Source organism: Moschus berezovskii, chromosome 14 (assembly GCF_049115385.1).
Source record: "Moschus berezovskii isolate FMDL1 chromosome 14, NW_MosBer_1.0, whole genome shotgun sequence".
NCBI lineage: Eukaryota > Metazoa > Chordata > Mammalia > Artiodactyla > Moschidae > Moschus > Moschus berezovskii.
Window position 1 is genome coordinate 49151210 of NC_142473.1, and position 14670 is coordinate 49165879.

The window sequence follows — 14670 nt, forward strand, 5'->3', positions numbered from 1 at the left end:
GGTCGGTTTTCATTCCAATCCCAGAGAAAGGCAATGCCAAAGAATGTTCAGACTACCGCACAATTGCACTCATCTCACATGCTAGCAAAGTAATGCTCAAAATTCTCCAAGCCAGGCTTCAATAGTACATGAACTGTGAGTTTCCAGATGTTCAAGGTGGATTTAGACAAGCCAGAGGAAACAGAGACCATATTGCCAACATCTGTTGGATCATCAAAAAAGCAAAAGTGTTCCAGAAAAACATCTACTTCTGCTTCATTGACTGCACTGAAACCTTTGACTGTGTGGATCACAACAAACTCTGGAAAATTCTTAATGAGATGGGAATACCAGATCACTTGACCTGCCTCCTGAGAAATCTGTATGCAGGTTGAGAAGCAACAGTTAGAACTGGACATGGAATAACAGGCTGGTTCCAAATCAAGAAAGGAGTATGTTAAAGCTGTATATTGTCACCCTGCAAAAATAAATAAGTCACTTATATGAAGAATACATCATGAAAAATGCTGGGTTGGATGAAGCACAAGCTGGAATCAAGATTGCTGGGAGGAATATCAATAAACTCAGATATGCAGATGACACCACCCTTATGGCAGAAAGCGAAGAAGAACTAAAGAGCCTCTTGATGAAGCTTAATAAAGAGTGAAAAAGTAGGCTTAAAGCTCAGCATTCAAAAAACTAAGATCATGGCATCAAGTCCCATCATTTCATGGCAAATATTTGGGGAAACAATGGAAATAGTGACAGACTTTATTTTTTGTGGGCTCCAAAATCACTGCAGATGGTGACTGCAGCCATGAAATTAAAAGACACTTGCTTCTTGGAAGAGAAGCTATGACCAACCTAGACAGTATATTAAAAAGCAGAGACATTACTTTGCCAACAAAGGTCCAAGTAGTCAAAACTATGGCTTTTTCAGTAGTCATGTATGGATGTGAAAGTTGGGCCATAAAGAAAGCTGAGCACTGAAGAATTGATGCTTTTGAGCTGTGGTTTTGGAGAAGATTCTTGAGAGTCCCTTGGACTGCAAGGAGATCCAACCAGTCCATCCTAAAAGAAATCAACCCTCAATATTCATTGGCAGGACTGATGCTGAAGTTGAAGCTCCAATACTTTGGCCACCTGATGTGAAGAACTGACTTATTGGGAAAAACCCTGATGCTGGGAAAGATTGAAGGCAGGAGAAGAAGGTGACAATAGAGGATGAGATGGTTGGATGGCCTCACCAACTCGATGAACATGAGTTTGAGCAAGGTTCGGAAGTTGATGATGTTCAGGGAAGACTGGCATGCTGCACTCCATGGGGTCCCAAAGAGTCAGACACGACTGAGCGACTGAACTGACTGACTGATCTGAGCCACAGTCAGCTCTCGGTCTTGTTTTTGCTGACTGTATAGAGCTTCTCCATCTTTGACGGCAAAGAACATAATCAATCTGATTTCGGTATTGACTATCTGGTGATGTCCATGTGTAGTCATCTCTTGTGTTGTTAGAAGAGGGTGTTTGCTTTTTTTTTTGGTGGGATCCAACATTCTCCTCTTGATGGTTGTTCAGCAGTGAGCTGTAATTTTGGAGTTGTTGTAGGAGAGGATGAGCACACATACTTCTAATCCACCATCTTGTGTGCAACTGCTGAGTCAGACCTGCTTTTGAGGGTCTGAGTATCTCCCGCAGAAGTACAGCTCAGCAGTGGCCTGCCGTGGGGGCAGGGGCTCTGGGTATAGCAGACCTGGGTCACATAGCGTGTGGCCTAAGCCCTCTTGGAGGAGGTTGCCATTAACCCCACCATAAAGCTGTCGAGCAGATGACCCACAAACTGCAGAACAATTTTACCAAATAAATTCTTGCACTGTTAAGAAAGTTCTAGGACTTACAACAGATTTCCCAACCTGGGGATCTGGCAAAGGGACTGAGAAGACCCAGGGAATTTGACTTTGAAGGCCAGTGGGATTTGATTACAGAATTTACACAAGCCTGGGGAAACAAGACTCTTGGAGGGCACAAACAAAACCTTGTGTGCACCAGGACCCAGGAGAAAGGGACACTGAGCCTACAAGAGACTGACCTAGACTTGCCTGTGAGTGTCCAGGAGTCTCTGGTGGAGGTGAGGGTCGGCAGTGGCCTGCTGCAGGGTCGTGGGTGCTGAGTGTGGCAGTGCATGCACAGGACCTTTTGAAAGTCGCCATTATCTTCATTACCTCCACCATAGTTTGGTCTCAGGTCAAAAAACAGGGAGGGAACACAGCCCTGCCCATCAACAGAGAATTGGATTAAAGATTTACTGAGCATGGCCCAGTCCATTTTAATTCACTGATTCCTAGAGTGTCTATGTTCACTCTTGCCATCTCCTGTTTGACCACTTCCAATTTGCCTTGATTCATGAACCTAACATTCCAGGTTCCTATGCAATATTGCTCTTTACAGCACCAGACCTTGCTTCTATCACTGGTCACATCCACAACTGGGTATTGGTTTTGCTTTTGCTCCATCCCTTCATTCCTTCTAGAGTTATTTCTCCACTGATCTCCAGTAGTATACTGGGCACCTACCGACCTGGGGAATTCCTTATTCAGTATCCTATCATTTTGCCCTTTGATACTGTTCATGGGGTTCTCAAGGCAAGTATACTGAAGTGGTTTGCCATTCCCTTCTCCAGTGGACCACATTTGGCTGTGGTCCATGTGATCAGATCAATTAGTTTCCTGTGATTATGATTTCAGTGTGTCTGCCCTCTGATGCCCCCTCACAATACCTACCATCTTATTAATTAAAATGGACTGGAATGGGTGAATTTAACTCAGATGACCATTATATCTACTACTGTGGGCAGGAATCCCTTAGAAGAAATGGAGTAGCCATCATGGTAAACAAAAGAGTCTGAAATGCAGTACTTGGATGCAATCTTAAAAACGATAGAATGATTTCTGTTTGTTTCCAAGGCAAACCATTCAGTATTACAGTAATCCAGGCCTATGCCCCAACAAGTAATGCTGAAGAAGCCAAAGTTGAATGGTTCTATGAAGACCTACAAGACCTTCTAGAACTAACACCCAAAAAAGATGTCCTTTTCATTATAGGGGACTGGAATGCAAAAGTAGGAAGTCAAGAAACACCTGGAGTAACTGGCAAATTTGGCCTTGGAGCATGGAATGAAGCAGGGCAAAGGCTAATAGAGTTTTGTCAAGAGAATGCACTGGTCATAGCAAACACCCTCTTCCAACAACACAAGAGAAGACTCTACACATGGACATCACCAGATGGTCAACATCGAAATCAGATTGATTATATTCTTTGCAGTCAAAGATGGAGAAGCTGTATACAGTTAGCAAAAACAAGACCAGGAGCTGACTGTGGCTCAGATCATGAACTCCTTATTGCCAAATTCAGACTTAAATTGAAGAAAGTAGGGAAAACCACTAGACCATTCAGATATGACCTCAATCAAATCCCTTATGATTATACAGTGGAAATGAGAAATAGATTTAAGGGACTAGATCTGATTGATAGAGTGCCTGATGAACTCTGGACGGAGGTTCGTGACGTTGTACAGGAGACAGGGACCAAGACCATCCCCATGGAAAAGAAATGCAAAAAAGCAAAATGGCTGTCTGAGGAGGCCTTACAAATAGCTGTGAAAAGAAGAGAAGCGAAAAGCAAAGGAGAAAAGGAAAAACCTAAGCATCTGAATGCAGAGGTCCAAAGAATAGCAAGGAGAGATAAGAAAGCCTTCCTCAGTGATCAATGCAAAGAAATAGAGGAAAACAACAGAATAGGAAAAACAAGAGACCTCTTCAAGAAAATTAGAGATTCCAAGGGAACATTTCATGCAAAGATGGGCTCGATAAAGGACAGGAATGGTATGGACCTAACAGAAGCAGAAGATATTAAGAAGAGGTGGCAAGAATACACAGATGAACTGTACAAAAAAGATCTTCACGACCAAGATAGTCACGATAACGTGATCACTGACCTAGAGCCAGACATCTTGGAATGTGAAGTCAAGTGGGCCTTAGAAAGCATCACTACGAACAAAGCTAGTGGAGGTGATGGAATTCCAGTTGAGCTATTTCAAGTCTTGAAAGATGATGCTTTGAAAGTGCTGCACTCAATATGCCAGCAAAGTTGGAAAACTCGGCAGTGGCCACAGGACTGAAAAAGGTCAGTGTTCATTCCAATCCCAAAGAAAGGCAATGCCAAAGAATGCTCAAACTACCGCACAATTGCACTCATCTCACACGCTAGTAAAGTCACGCTCAAAATTCTCCAAGCCAGGCTTCAGCAATATGTGAACAATGAACTCCCAGATGTTCAAGCAGGTTTTAGAAAAGGCAGAGGAACCAGAGATCAAATTGCCAGCATCCACAGGATCATGGAGAAAGCAAGAGAGTTCCAGAAAAACATCTATTTCTGCTTCATTGATTATGCCAAAGCCTTTGACTGTGTGGATCACAATAAACTGTGGAACATTCTGAAAGAGATAGGAATCCCAGACCACCTGACCTGCCTCTTAAGAAACCTGTATGCAGGTCAGGAAGCAACAGTCAGAACTGTACATGTGTACAGTTTCCAAATAGGAAAAGGAGTACGTCAAGGCTGTATATTGTCACCTTGCTTATTTAACTTATATGCAGAGTACATCATGAGGAACGCTGGGCTGGAAGAAGCACAAGCTGGAATCAAGATTGCTGGGAGAAATATCAATAACCTCAGATATGCAAATGACACTACCCTTATGACAGAAAGTGAAGAGGAACTCAAAAGTCTCTTGATGAAAGTGAAAGAGGAGAGTGAAAAGGTTGGCTTGAAGCTCAACATTCAGAAAACAAAGATCATGGCATCTGGTCCCATCACTTCATAGGAAATAGATGGAAAAACAGTGGAAAAAGTGTCAGACTTTATTTTTTTGGGCTCCAAAATCACTGCAGGTGCTGATTGCAGCCATGAAATTAAAAGACGCTTACTCCTTGGAAGGAAAGTTATGACCAACCTTGATAGTATATTAAAAAGCAGAGACATTACTTTGCCAACAAAGGTCCGTCTAGTCAAGGCTATGGTTTTTCCCATGGTCATGTATGGATGTGAGAGTTGGACTCTGAAGAAAGCTGATCACTGAAGAATTGATGCTTTTGAACTGTGGTGTTGAAGAAGACTCTTGAGAGTCCCTTGTACTGCAAGGAGATCCAACCAGTCCGTTCTAAGGGAGATCAATCCTGGGTGTTCATTGGAAGAACTGATGCTAAAGCTGAAACTGCAATACTTTGGCCACCTCATGCGACGAGTTGACTCACTGGAAAAGACTCTGATGCTGGGAAAGGTTGGGGACGGGAGGAGAAGGGGATGACCGAGAATGAGATGGCTGGATGGCATCACCGACTCTGTGGACATGAGTTTGAGTGAACTCCGGGAGTTGGTGATGGACAGGGAGGCCTGGCGTGCTGTGATTCATGGGATCACGGAGAGTCGGACACGACTGAGTGACTGAACTGAACTGAACTGAACTGAGCATGGCCCTGCCCATCAGAACAAGACCCAGTTTCCCCCACAGTCAGTCTCTCCCATCAGGAAGCTTCCATAAGCCTCTTATCTTTATCCATCAGAGGGCAGACAGAAACAAAAACCACAGTCATGGAAAGCTAATCAAACTGGTCATATGGATTACAGCCTTGTCTAACTCAATGAAACTATGAGTCATGCTATGTAGGGTCACCCAAGATGATGGAGAGTTCTGACAAAACAGAGAAGGGAATGGCACACCACTTCAGTATTCTTGCCTTGAGAACCCCATGAATAGTATGAAAAGGCAAAAAGATATGACACTGAAAGATGAACTCCCCAAATCGGTAGATGCCCAATATACTCCTGGAGAACAGTGGAGAAATAACTCCAGAAAGAATGAAGAGATGGAGCCGAGGCAAAAACAGTGCCCAGCTGTGGATGTGACTGGTGATGGAAGTAAAGTCTGATGGTGTGAAGAACAGTGTTGCATAGGAACCTGGAATGTTAGGTCCATGAATCAAGGTAAATTGGAAGTGGTGAAACAGGAGATGGCAGGAGTGAATATCAACATTTTAGGAATCAGTGAACTAAAATAGACTGGAATGGGCAAATTTAATTCAGATGACCATTATATCTACTACTGTGGGCAAGAATCCCTTAGAAGAAATGGAGTAGCCCTCATAGTCAACAAAGGAGTCCAAAATGCAGTACTTGTGTACAACCTCAAAATTTACTGAATGATTTCTGTTCACTTCCAAGGCAAACCATTCAATATCACAGTAATCCAAGGCTATGCCCCAACCAGTAATCCTGAAGAAACTGAAGTTGAATGGTTCTATGAAGACCTATAAGACCTTCTAGAACTAACATCCAAAAAAGATGTCCTTTTCATCTAGAGGCCTGGAATGTGTTCTCATATTCTCGTTAAATTGTCAGTTTTTATTGTACAACCTCTTCCTAGTTTCTTTTCAAGTTTAACTTTTTCCTTGGTTAGATTTTCTAGAGGTGTTCTTATTTACTGAATTTTTAAATAAAAACCCAGCTTCTAGAGTTATTTGTATATTCTATCATTTTCCTGTTTTCTAATGCTTTGTTTTCTTTTTTTAACCATAGCTTCTTATTTACACATTTTTATATTTTGTTCCTTCTAAAACATTTTCAGTTAAATGTGCAATTTGTTTATTATTTTCTAGGTTTTTAAAATAATAGCTTTAATAATTATGCAGTTTTTCGGAGTACAGCTCTGATCAGAGGGGACCCTTATTTCCTTATTTGTGTTCGTGATACAACTTTGATTTTGGATTGGGGGTGGGAGGAGACAGGGATGACAGAGAATGAGATGGCTGGATGGCATCACCGACTCGATGGACATGAGTTTGAGTGAACTCCGGGAGTTGGTGATGGACAGGGAGGCCTGGTGTGCTGTGATTCATGGGGTCGTGGAGAGTCGGACACGACTGAGCGACTGAACTGAACTGAGGGAGGCAGGAATGTTGTGTAAGTTTATATATGTAAACTAGATACAACTTGTTTGGTTTTTACATTTGTGGTAGAATTATTGTAACTGTTGTTTTTTTATGTTCTCTATATTGAGATTCTATTTTATTTTATATTCTTTATTTTACATTGAATTTATTTTCTTTCCTTCATATTGTGCTGACAGATCCTCTGAGATGATGAGATACATTAAAAAAAATCTATCATTTTAGCCTGCATCTATCTAGAGCAATTTAAATGCATGGTGGTTGCCATTATTGCTATTACACCCTTAGTTCCACCTCTTGCAGAAACCACATACTTTTAATTTTCAAATATTCAGAACATGTACTAAAATAAATCTATTCTCTGCACATAAATGAATACACAGAGGTTTTCCCTGTATTTCAAAAATAACTATTGTGTACTTACTTACCTTTGTCTCAGTGTCTGCATCTTTGGAAACCCAGTCTTCTCTTTATACAGGCTAATGGTACAATACAGAATGAGGTTCTCTTTTTATTATGAAAAAGTTCACAATGTTCCAAAAGTGGACAGAATGTGGTAATGAACTTCTATGTACCCAGTCCCCAGCTTCAACAATTAACAAGTTAATTAGCATGAACACCTCTGGGGAAAATATGTAGGATCAAAATATATAAAACAAAATAAAAAAATAGGAGAGCTTTTAGAATAATGATGAGAGATTTTAGTATAATATTTGACTCATAAGTTAGCCAAAGACAAATGAAGATATATTTGAATAATTTAACATTTTTTTCTTTCAATACTTTTATTAAAATATTTTCCATTTAAATACATAACACACTTCTTTTTAAATGTTTTCTGAAAAGTGATAATGTAATAGCTATATAGAATATGTAATCAGGCCCCCGGGAGTAGGTGCCGCCTGGCGGGCGCGGCGCTGCAGACTGGGGGCGACACACCCGGTTCCAGCTGAGAGGGCGGTGGGCACAGACCTCCAGACACCATGAGCGTGGGCTTCATCAGGGCTGGTCAGTTGGCCTTTGCCCTGGCCAAGGGCTTCACAGCAGCAGGTGTTGTGGCTGCCCACAAGATAATGGCCAGTTCTCCAGACATGGACCTGGCCACCGTTTCTGCCCTCAGGAAGATGGGGGTGAACCTAACGCCCCACAACAAGGAGACCGTGCAGCATAGCGATGTGCTTTTCCTGGCCGTGAAGCCACACATCATCCCCTTCATCCTGGATGAGATCACTGCCGACATTGAGGCTCGTCACATCGTGGTGTCCTGTGCAGCCGGTGTTACCATCAGCTCCATCCAGAAGAAGCTGACAGCGTTCCAGCCAGCTCCCAAAGTCATCCACTGCATGACCAACACGCCCGTCGTGGGGCCACAGTGTATGCAACAAAGCCACAGTCGTCAATACAGTATGGTACTGGCATAAAGACAGAAATATAGATCAATGGAACAAAATAGAAAGCCCAGAGATAAACCCACGCACCTATGGACACCTTATCTTTGACAAAGGAGGCAAGAATATAAAATGGAGAAAAGACAGTCTCTTTAACAAGTGGTGCTGGGAAAACTGGTCAGCCACTTGTAAAAGAATGAAACTAGAACACTTCCTAACATCATACACCAAAATAAACTCAAAATGGATTAGAGAGCTAAATGTAAGACCAGAAACTATAAAACTCCTAGAGGAGAACGTAGGCAAAACACTCTCTGACATAAATCACAGCAGGACCCTCCAAGACCCACCTCCCAGAATACTGGAAATAAAAGCAAAAATAAACAAATGGGACCTAATTAAAATCAAAAGCTTCTGCACAGCAAAGGAAACTATAAGCAAGGTGAAAAGACAGCCTTCAGAATGGGAGAAAATAATAGCAAATGAAACAACTGATAAAGGATTAATCTCCAAATTATACAAGCAGCTCCTGCAGCTCAATTCCAGAAAAATAAATGACCCAATCAAAAAATGGGCCAAAGAACTAAACAGACATTTCTCCAAAGAAGACATAAAGATGGCTAACAAACACATGAAAAAATGCTCAACATCCCTCATAATCAGAGAAATGCACATCAAAATCACAATGAGATACCATTTCGCACCAGTCAGAATGGCTGCTACCCAAAAGTCTACATGCAATAAATGCTGGAGAGGGTGTGGAGAGAAGGGAACCCTCTTACACTGTTGGTGGGAATGGAAACTAGTACAACCACTATGGAGAACAGTGTGGAGATTCCTCAAAAAACTGGAAATAGAACTGCCATATGATCCAGCAATAGCACTCCTGGGCATACACACCGAGGAAACCAGAATTGAAAGAGACACATGTACTCCAATGTTCATTGCAGCACTGTTTATAATAGCCAGGACATGGAAGCAAGCTAGATGTCCATCAGCAGGTGAATAAGAAAGCTTTGGTACATATACACAATGGAGTATTACTCAGCCATTAAAAATAATGCATTTGAACCAGTTCTAATGAGGCGGATGAAACTAGAACCTATTATACAGAGAGAAGTAAGCCAGAAAGAAAAACACCAATACAATATACTAACGCATATATATATGGAATTTAGAAAGATGCAAATGATAACCCTGTATGTTCAGTTCAGGTCAGTTCAGTCGCTCAGTCGTGTCCGACTCTCCGCGACCCCATGAATCACAGCACGCCAGGCCTCCCTATCCATCACCAACTCCCGGAGTACACTCAAACTCATGTCCACAGAGTCGGTGATGGCATCCAGCCATCTCATTCTCCGTCGTCCCCTTCTCCTCCCGCCCCCAACCTTTCCCAGCATCAGAGTCTTTTCCAGTGAGTCAACTCGTCGCATGAGGTGGCCAAAGTATTGCAGTTTCAGCTTTAGCATCAGTCCCTCCAATGAACACCCAGGATTGATCTCCTTTAGAATGGACTGGTTGGATCTCCTTGCAGTATAAGGGACTCTCAAGAGTCTTCTCCAACACCACAGTTCAAAAGCATCGATTCTTCGGCGATCAGCTTTCTTCAGAGTCCAACTCTCACATCCATACATGACCACGGGAAAAACCATTGCCTTGACTAGACGGACCTTGGTTGGCAAAGTAATGTCTCTGCTTTTTAATATACTATCAAGGTTGGTCATAACTTTCCTTCCAAGGAGCAAGCGTCTTTTAATTTCATGGCTGCAATCAGCACCTGCAGTGATTTTGGAGCCCAAAAAAATAAAGTCTGACACTGTTTCCACTGTTTTTCCATCTATTTCCCATGAAGTGATGGGACCAGATGCCATGATCTTTGTTTTCTGAATGTTGAGCTTCAAGCCAACCTTTTCACTCTCCTCTTTCACTTTCATCAAGAGACTTTTGAGTTCCTCTTCACTTTCTGCCATAAGGGTAGTGTCATCTGCATATCTGAGGTTATTGATATTTCTCCCAGCAATCTTGATTCCAGCTTGTGCTTCTTCCAGCCCAGCGTTCCTCATGATGTACTCTGCATATAAGTTAAATAAGCAAGGTGACAATATACAACCTTGACGTACACCTTTTCCTACTTGGAACCAGTCTGTTGTTCCATGTCCAGTTCTAACTGTTGCTTCCTGACCTGCATACAGGTTTCTCAAGAGGCAGGTCAGGTGGTCTGGGATTCCCATCTCTTTCAGAATGTTCCACAGTTTATTGTGATCCACACAGTCAAAGGCTTTGGCATAGTCAATGAAGCAGAAATAGATGTTTTTCTGGAACTCTCTTGCTTTCTCCATGATCCAGCGGATGTTGGCAATTTGATCTCTGGTGCCTCTGCCTTTTCTAAAACATACAGGACAGCAAAAGAGACACAGATGTATAGAACAGTCTTTGGGACTCTGTGGGAGAGGGTGAGGGTGGGATTGTTTGGGAGAATGGCATTGAAACATATATATTATCATATGTGAAACAAATTGCCAGTTCAGGGTCGAAGCATGTTACAGGATGCTTGGGGCTGTTATGCGGGGATGACCCAGAGGGAGGATAAGGGGAGGAGGGAGGTGGGAGGGGGGTTCGGGAGGGGGAACTCATGTACACCCGGGGCGGATTCATGTCAATGTATGACAAAACCAACCAATATAATACTGTAAAATAATTAGTCTCCAATAAAAATAAAAATTAAAAAAAAAGAATATGTAATCAATTCCATGAAGTAGAAGTGTGACACATAATACACTCTGACTATAATTCAATAAAGCCAGATTTATTGATATTAGTTAAAAACAATCTAACCACTTGGAACTGGTAAAAAGATTCTTCTGATTTATTATTGGGTCAACATGAAAATAAAAATTCCAGTAAACTATTTTAAAATGATCATCTATAATAGAAATACAAATCAAAATTCATGACCTGAGCCAAAAAATATTCTCAGAAAAAGAATCTGTAGCCATATTTAATAGACATTGGTTGTTCTTTTTTGACCTTTTAGCTTCCAAATACCCTTCCAGTACTTTGGAAATTGTGGTCTTTTGCATTCTAGTGGGAGGAAGAATTACATCTTCCACTACAGAGGGGGGATATACCAGGTATTTTTGTAACTCTCTATGCAGTTAGAGCCTAAACACGCATCATGTATTCCATCAACCAAACATACCTTATGCAAACTTTGCACCAGAAGCTCTTGATACAAAGACATCATGTAACATAGGAGTCACTCAGTGCTAATGGCACTGGTTGCAGTAAGATCTAGTAGACAGCACAGCCTTCTGAGGGATCTACTTCACTATAGGATGACCACACAATTCCTTCTGCATCTTCCTTCACCTCTTCTCTTGGAACAATGGGCTTGATTTTGTGGGCCCCTGACCTGTTGTGAAAAGCCAGCTCATTGGAAAAGATCCTGATGCTAAAGAAGATTGAAGGCAAAAGGAGAAGAGGGTGGCAGAGGATGAGCTGGTTAGATAACATCACTGACCCAATGGACACGAATTTGAGCAAACTCCAGAAGATAGTGGAGGACAGAGGAGCCTGGTAGGCTACAATCCATGGGATTGCAAAGAGTCAGACACAACTTAACGATTAAACAACAAACAAAGGTCATCCCTTCAAAAGGTCATCCCTTCCTGTGACCTGGTTTGATAAAATGAGTTAGCCCAAATGACCTGAGTCAGACCACATTGGGAACTGAAGTTAAGCCAATGGGGTAAAGAAAAGGCCATGTGGCATCATGCCACGGATCATTATGAAGATATGGAAATTATTAATATAGGAAAGATGAAAAAGTAAAAGCCATGAAATATGTGATAGACATACAAGATAGATGGAAAAATAATGCGTCAGTGGTGAGAGGAGGTGTCCTGGGTGTGTAACAGCTAACTAGCTGAATCATGTAAATGGTACCCACATACTCACTTACTGGACACTTTTTGCTGAAAACTTTCCAGTGGTTTCCGTGCTCACTCAGAATAATTACCATGGCCCATGCTGTGATCTCTGCTATGTCTCTGTCTCTGTCACTGTCTTGCTTATATAACTCCACTTAACCATGTCCACATCCTTGTTCCTCCAGTACAGCACGAATGCTGTGCCTCTGGGTCCGTGTACTTTCTCTTTCCCCACTGCTTGGAGAATTTTATTCAGATGTGCTCCTGGTTCATTTCCTTCAGGTTTCTCTTCAGACACAACCTTTTTGGAGAGGCCTTACCTGACCATCCTATCTAAAATAGCTACTTGAACCTCACTATTTTCTGTCCTCTTATCCTATTTTATTTTTCTTCTTAGTCCTTATAACCATGTATTTATTTGTTTATTGTTTGCCATCCCCTGCCCTCCTCCCCCAATTAGGAGACAAAGTCCAAGAGATTTTTGTTGATTTTGGAGGGGCAAGGGAGCTGAAATAGAATGGTGCCTGGAATATAGGAGGGACTCAAATATTTGTCAAATGAGTAAATGGACTGAAAATAGATTAATTATAAGATGTTCATATTCCGCTTTCCAGGTAGCTGATCTCCTCCCTGACTCTCATCATGTTTACAGAATGTTCTCATTAGCAAGGCTTCCAGCTCCCAGGTAAAATATTGAAAATTTAATATTATTAGAACTTTAAAAAATCATTTTCATTCTGATATTAATGGTCCAGTAGAGAGAAAGGACTGGCTTTTCGCTAATCACCATAAAACGTATCAGTTGAAAACCTTCCCTACACACGCAGAGTTTCTAAACAACATTGAAGTGGCTAACTTTTAAGGATGGACTTTAGTGGGCTATCAGGCACATGAGACCATCCTCTATGAAGGAGAAGTCAAGAGTAACAAATAGCAAGAAAATCTTTGGGGGAAATGGAGATGATGCAGGATCAGAGGAAACTGAGACAATATTGTATCTGTAAAATAAGAACATAAAACTTTTAAAAAGTAATGATTTGAGAATAAGAATAACCTATTACAAATTAATAATCATTGAAAAGAATATCAATAGAAAGACTGAAAAATAAAGATGAGTAAATTTTTCAGGAAGAAGGGCAGAAAGACAATTAAAAAAGAATAGTGATAGAGAACCATATGATGAGTTGCAACTGTTTCAATACCAATTTGAAAAACAGAAAACAAAGAGGAAAAATTATTTCAGAAATTATTCAGGAAAATCCCAATGGAAAGAATGTGAATTTTCAGATTAAAATCATTCTTTAGATAAGAAACTCACACTTAGGAACAACATTATAAAATATTAGAACAGAATGTGAATATTATGGACTTTGACAATGCAAGGGTAAATTTGGAGATGATCATTTTGGGGAGGAAAAATGGAGGGGAGCACAGGGTTGCCAATATCTTCATTAAAAAATGAAGCATTAGAGTATGTGAAGCAAGAAATAAAATCTTCAGTCACTGTTACAAAAATATCAATGGAGGATGCAGAAAAAGGCAATAATTGGGAATAAGTGACATTTTATTGTTAGAGCGGAAGTTCATAGAAAATGCTTAAAATGGATAAATTAATAAATGGTAGTATAGGTGTATTATTTAGAAATATGATATTAGTCACAAGAAATGTAGCTTAAACAGAAATTGTTGCCTCTGAGAAATAGAAAAGTGGTGAATTAAAAGAACTCTTGCTTATAAACATATGCATGGGTAACTTTGGAATATGTGTGTATTGTTATTATACATGTATGTTAAGATCTTCGGTTTTAATACATTTATATAACATAGTTAATAGCAAAAAAAAAAAAAGAGTTGCTAGCTTAGAGACTGAGCTCTCTCTCTATATATATAATCAATATATGATAATGATGGTGTATGTGTCGCTACTGATTTTGCCGGATTCTGAGTTGCTGCCCCACCCCCATGCTTTTCTGGGACGTGATAACTCTCCAGTGATATTAGCCCTGTGTGTGCCCCATCTCTTGTTGCTTTCTCTTAATACTGCCCACACCACCATTGTACAAGCTGCCTTCATTAAGTTGTCTTCAGCCACTCTCTGTGTGTCCTTCCTGATCTTGACTGTTATGCAATAAAGAAATGAAAACTGAGAAATAGGATACATGTAGGTAAAACTCTGCAAGTTGCTACCCCAAGTGTGGGAAATGTTCAGTCTTTCTAACCACATCATTTCACACAGTGGAAAAAAAAAGAGAACTTTTTTTTTAAAATCCATCAAATTGAGTTCTGTTAAGGCAAATGGCAGTTCTTGAGGCCTATGAGTTATTCCCAGACTGTTTTGCTCAAAATGTAAATTGCTATATTCTTTTTGGAAAA

General features: G+C 40.8%; 1 pseudogene; it reads left to right on the forward strand.

Annotated features, from left to right (window-relative positions):
• The first annotated feature begins 7932 nt into the window (after positions 1-7932).
• Positions 7933-8415, forward strand: LOC129553567 (pyrroline-5-carboxylate reductase 1, mitochondrial pseudogene; annotated as a pseudogene).
• Positions 8416-14670: the final 6255 nt, after the last annotated feature.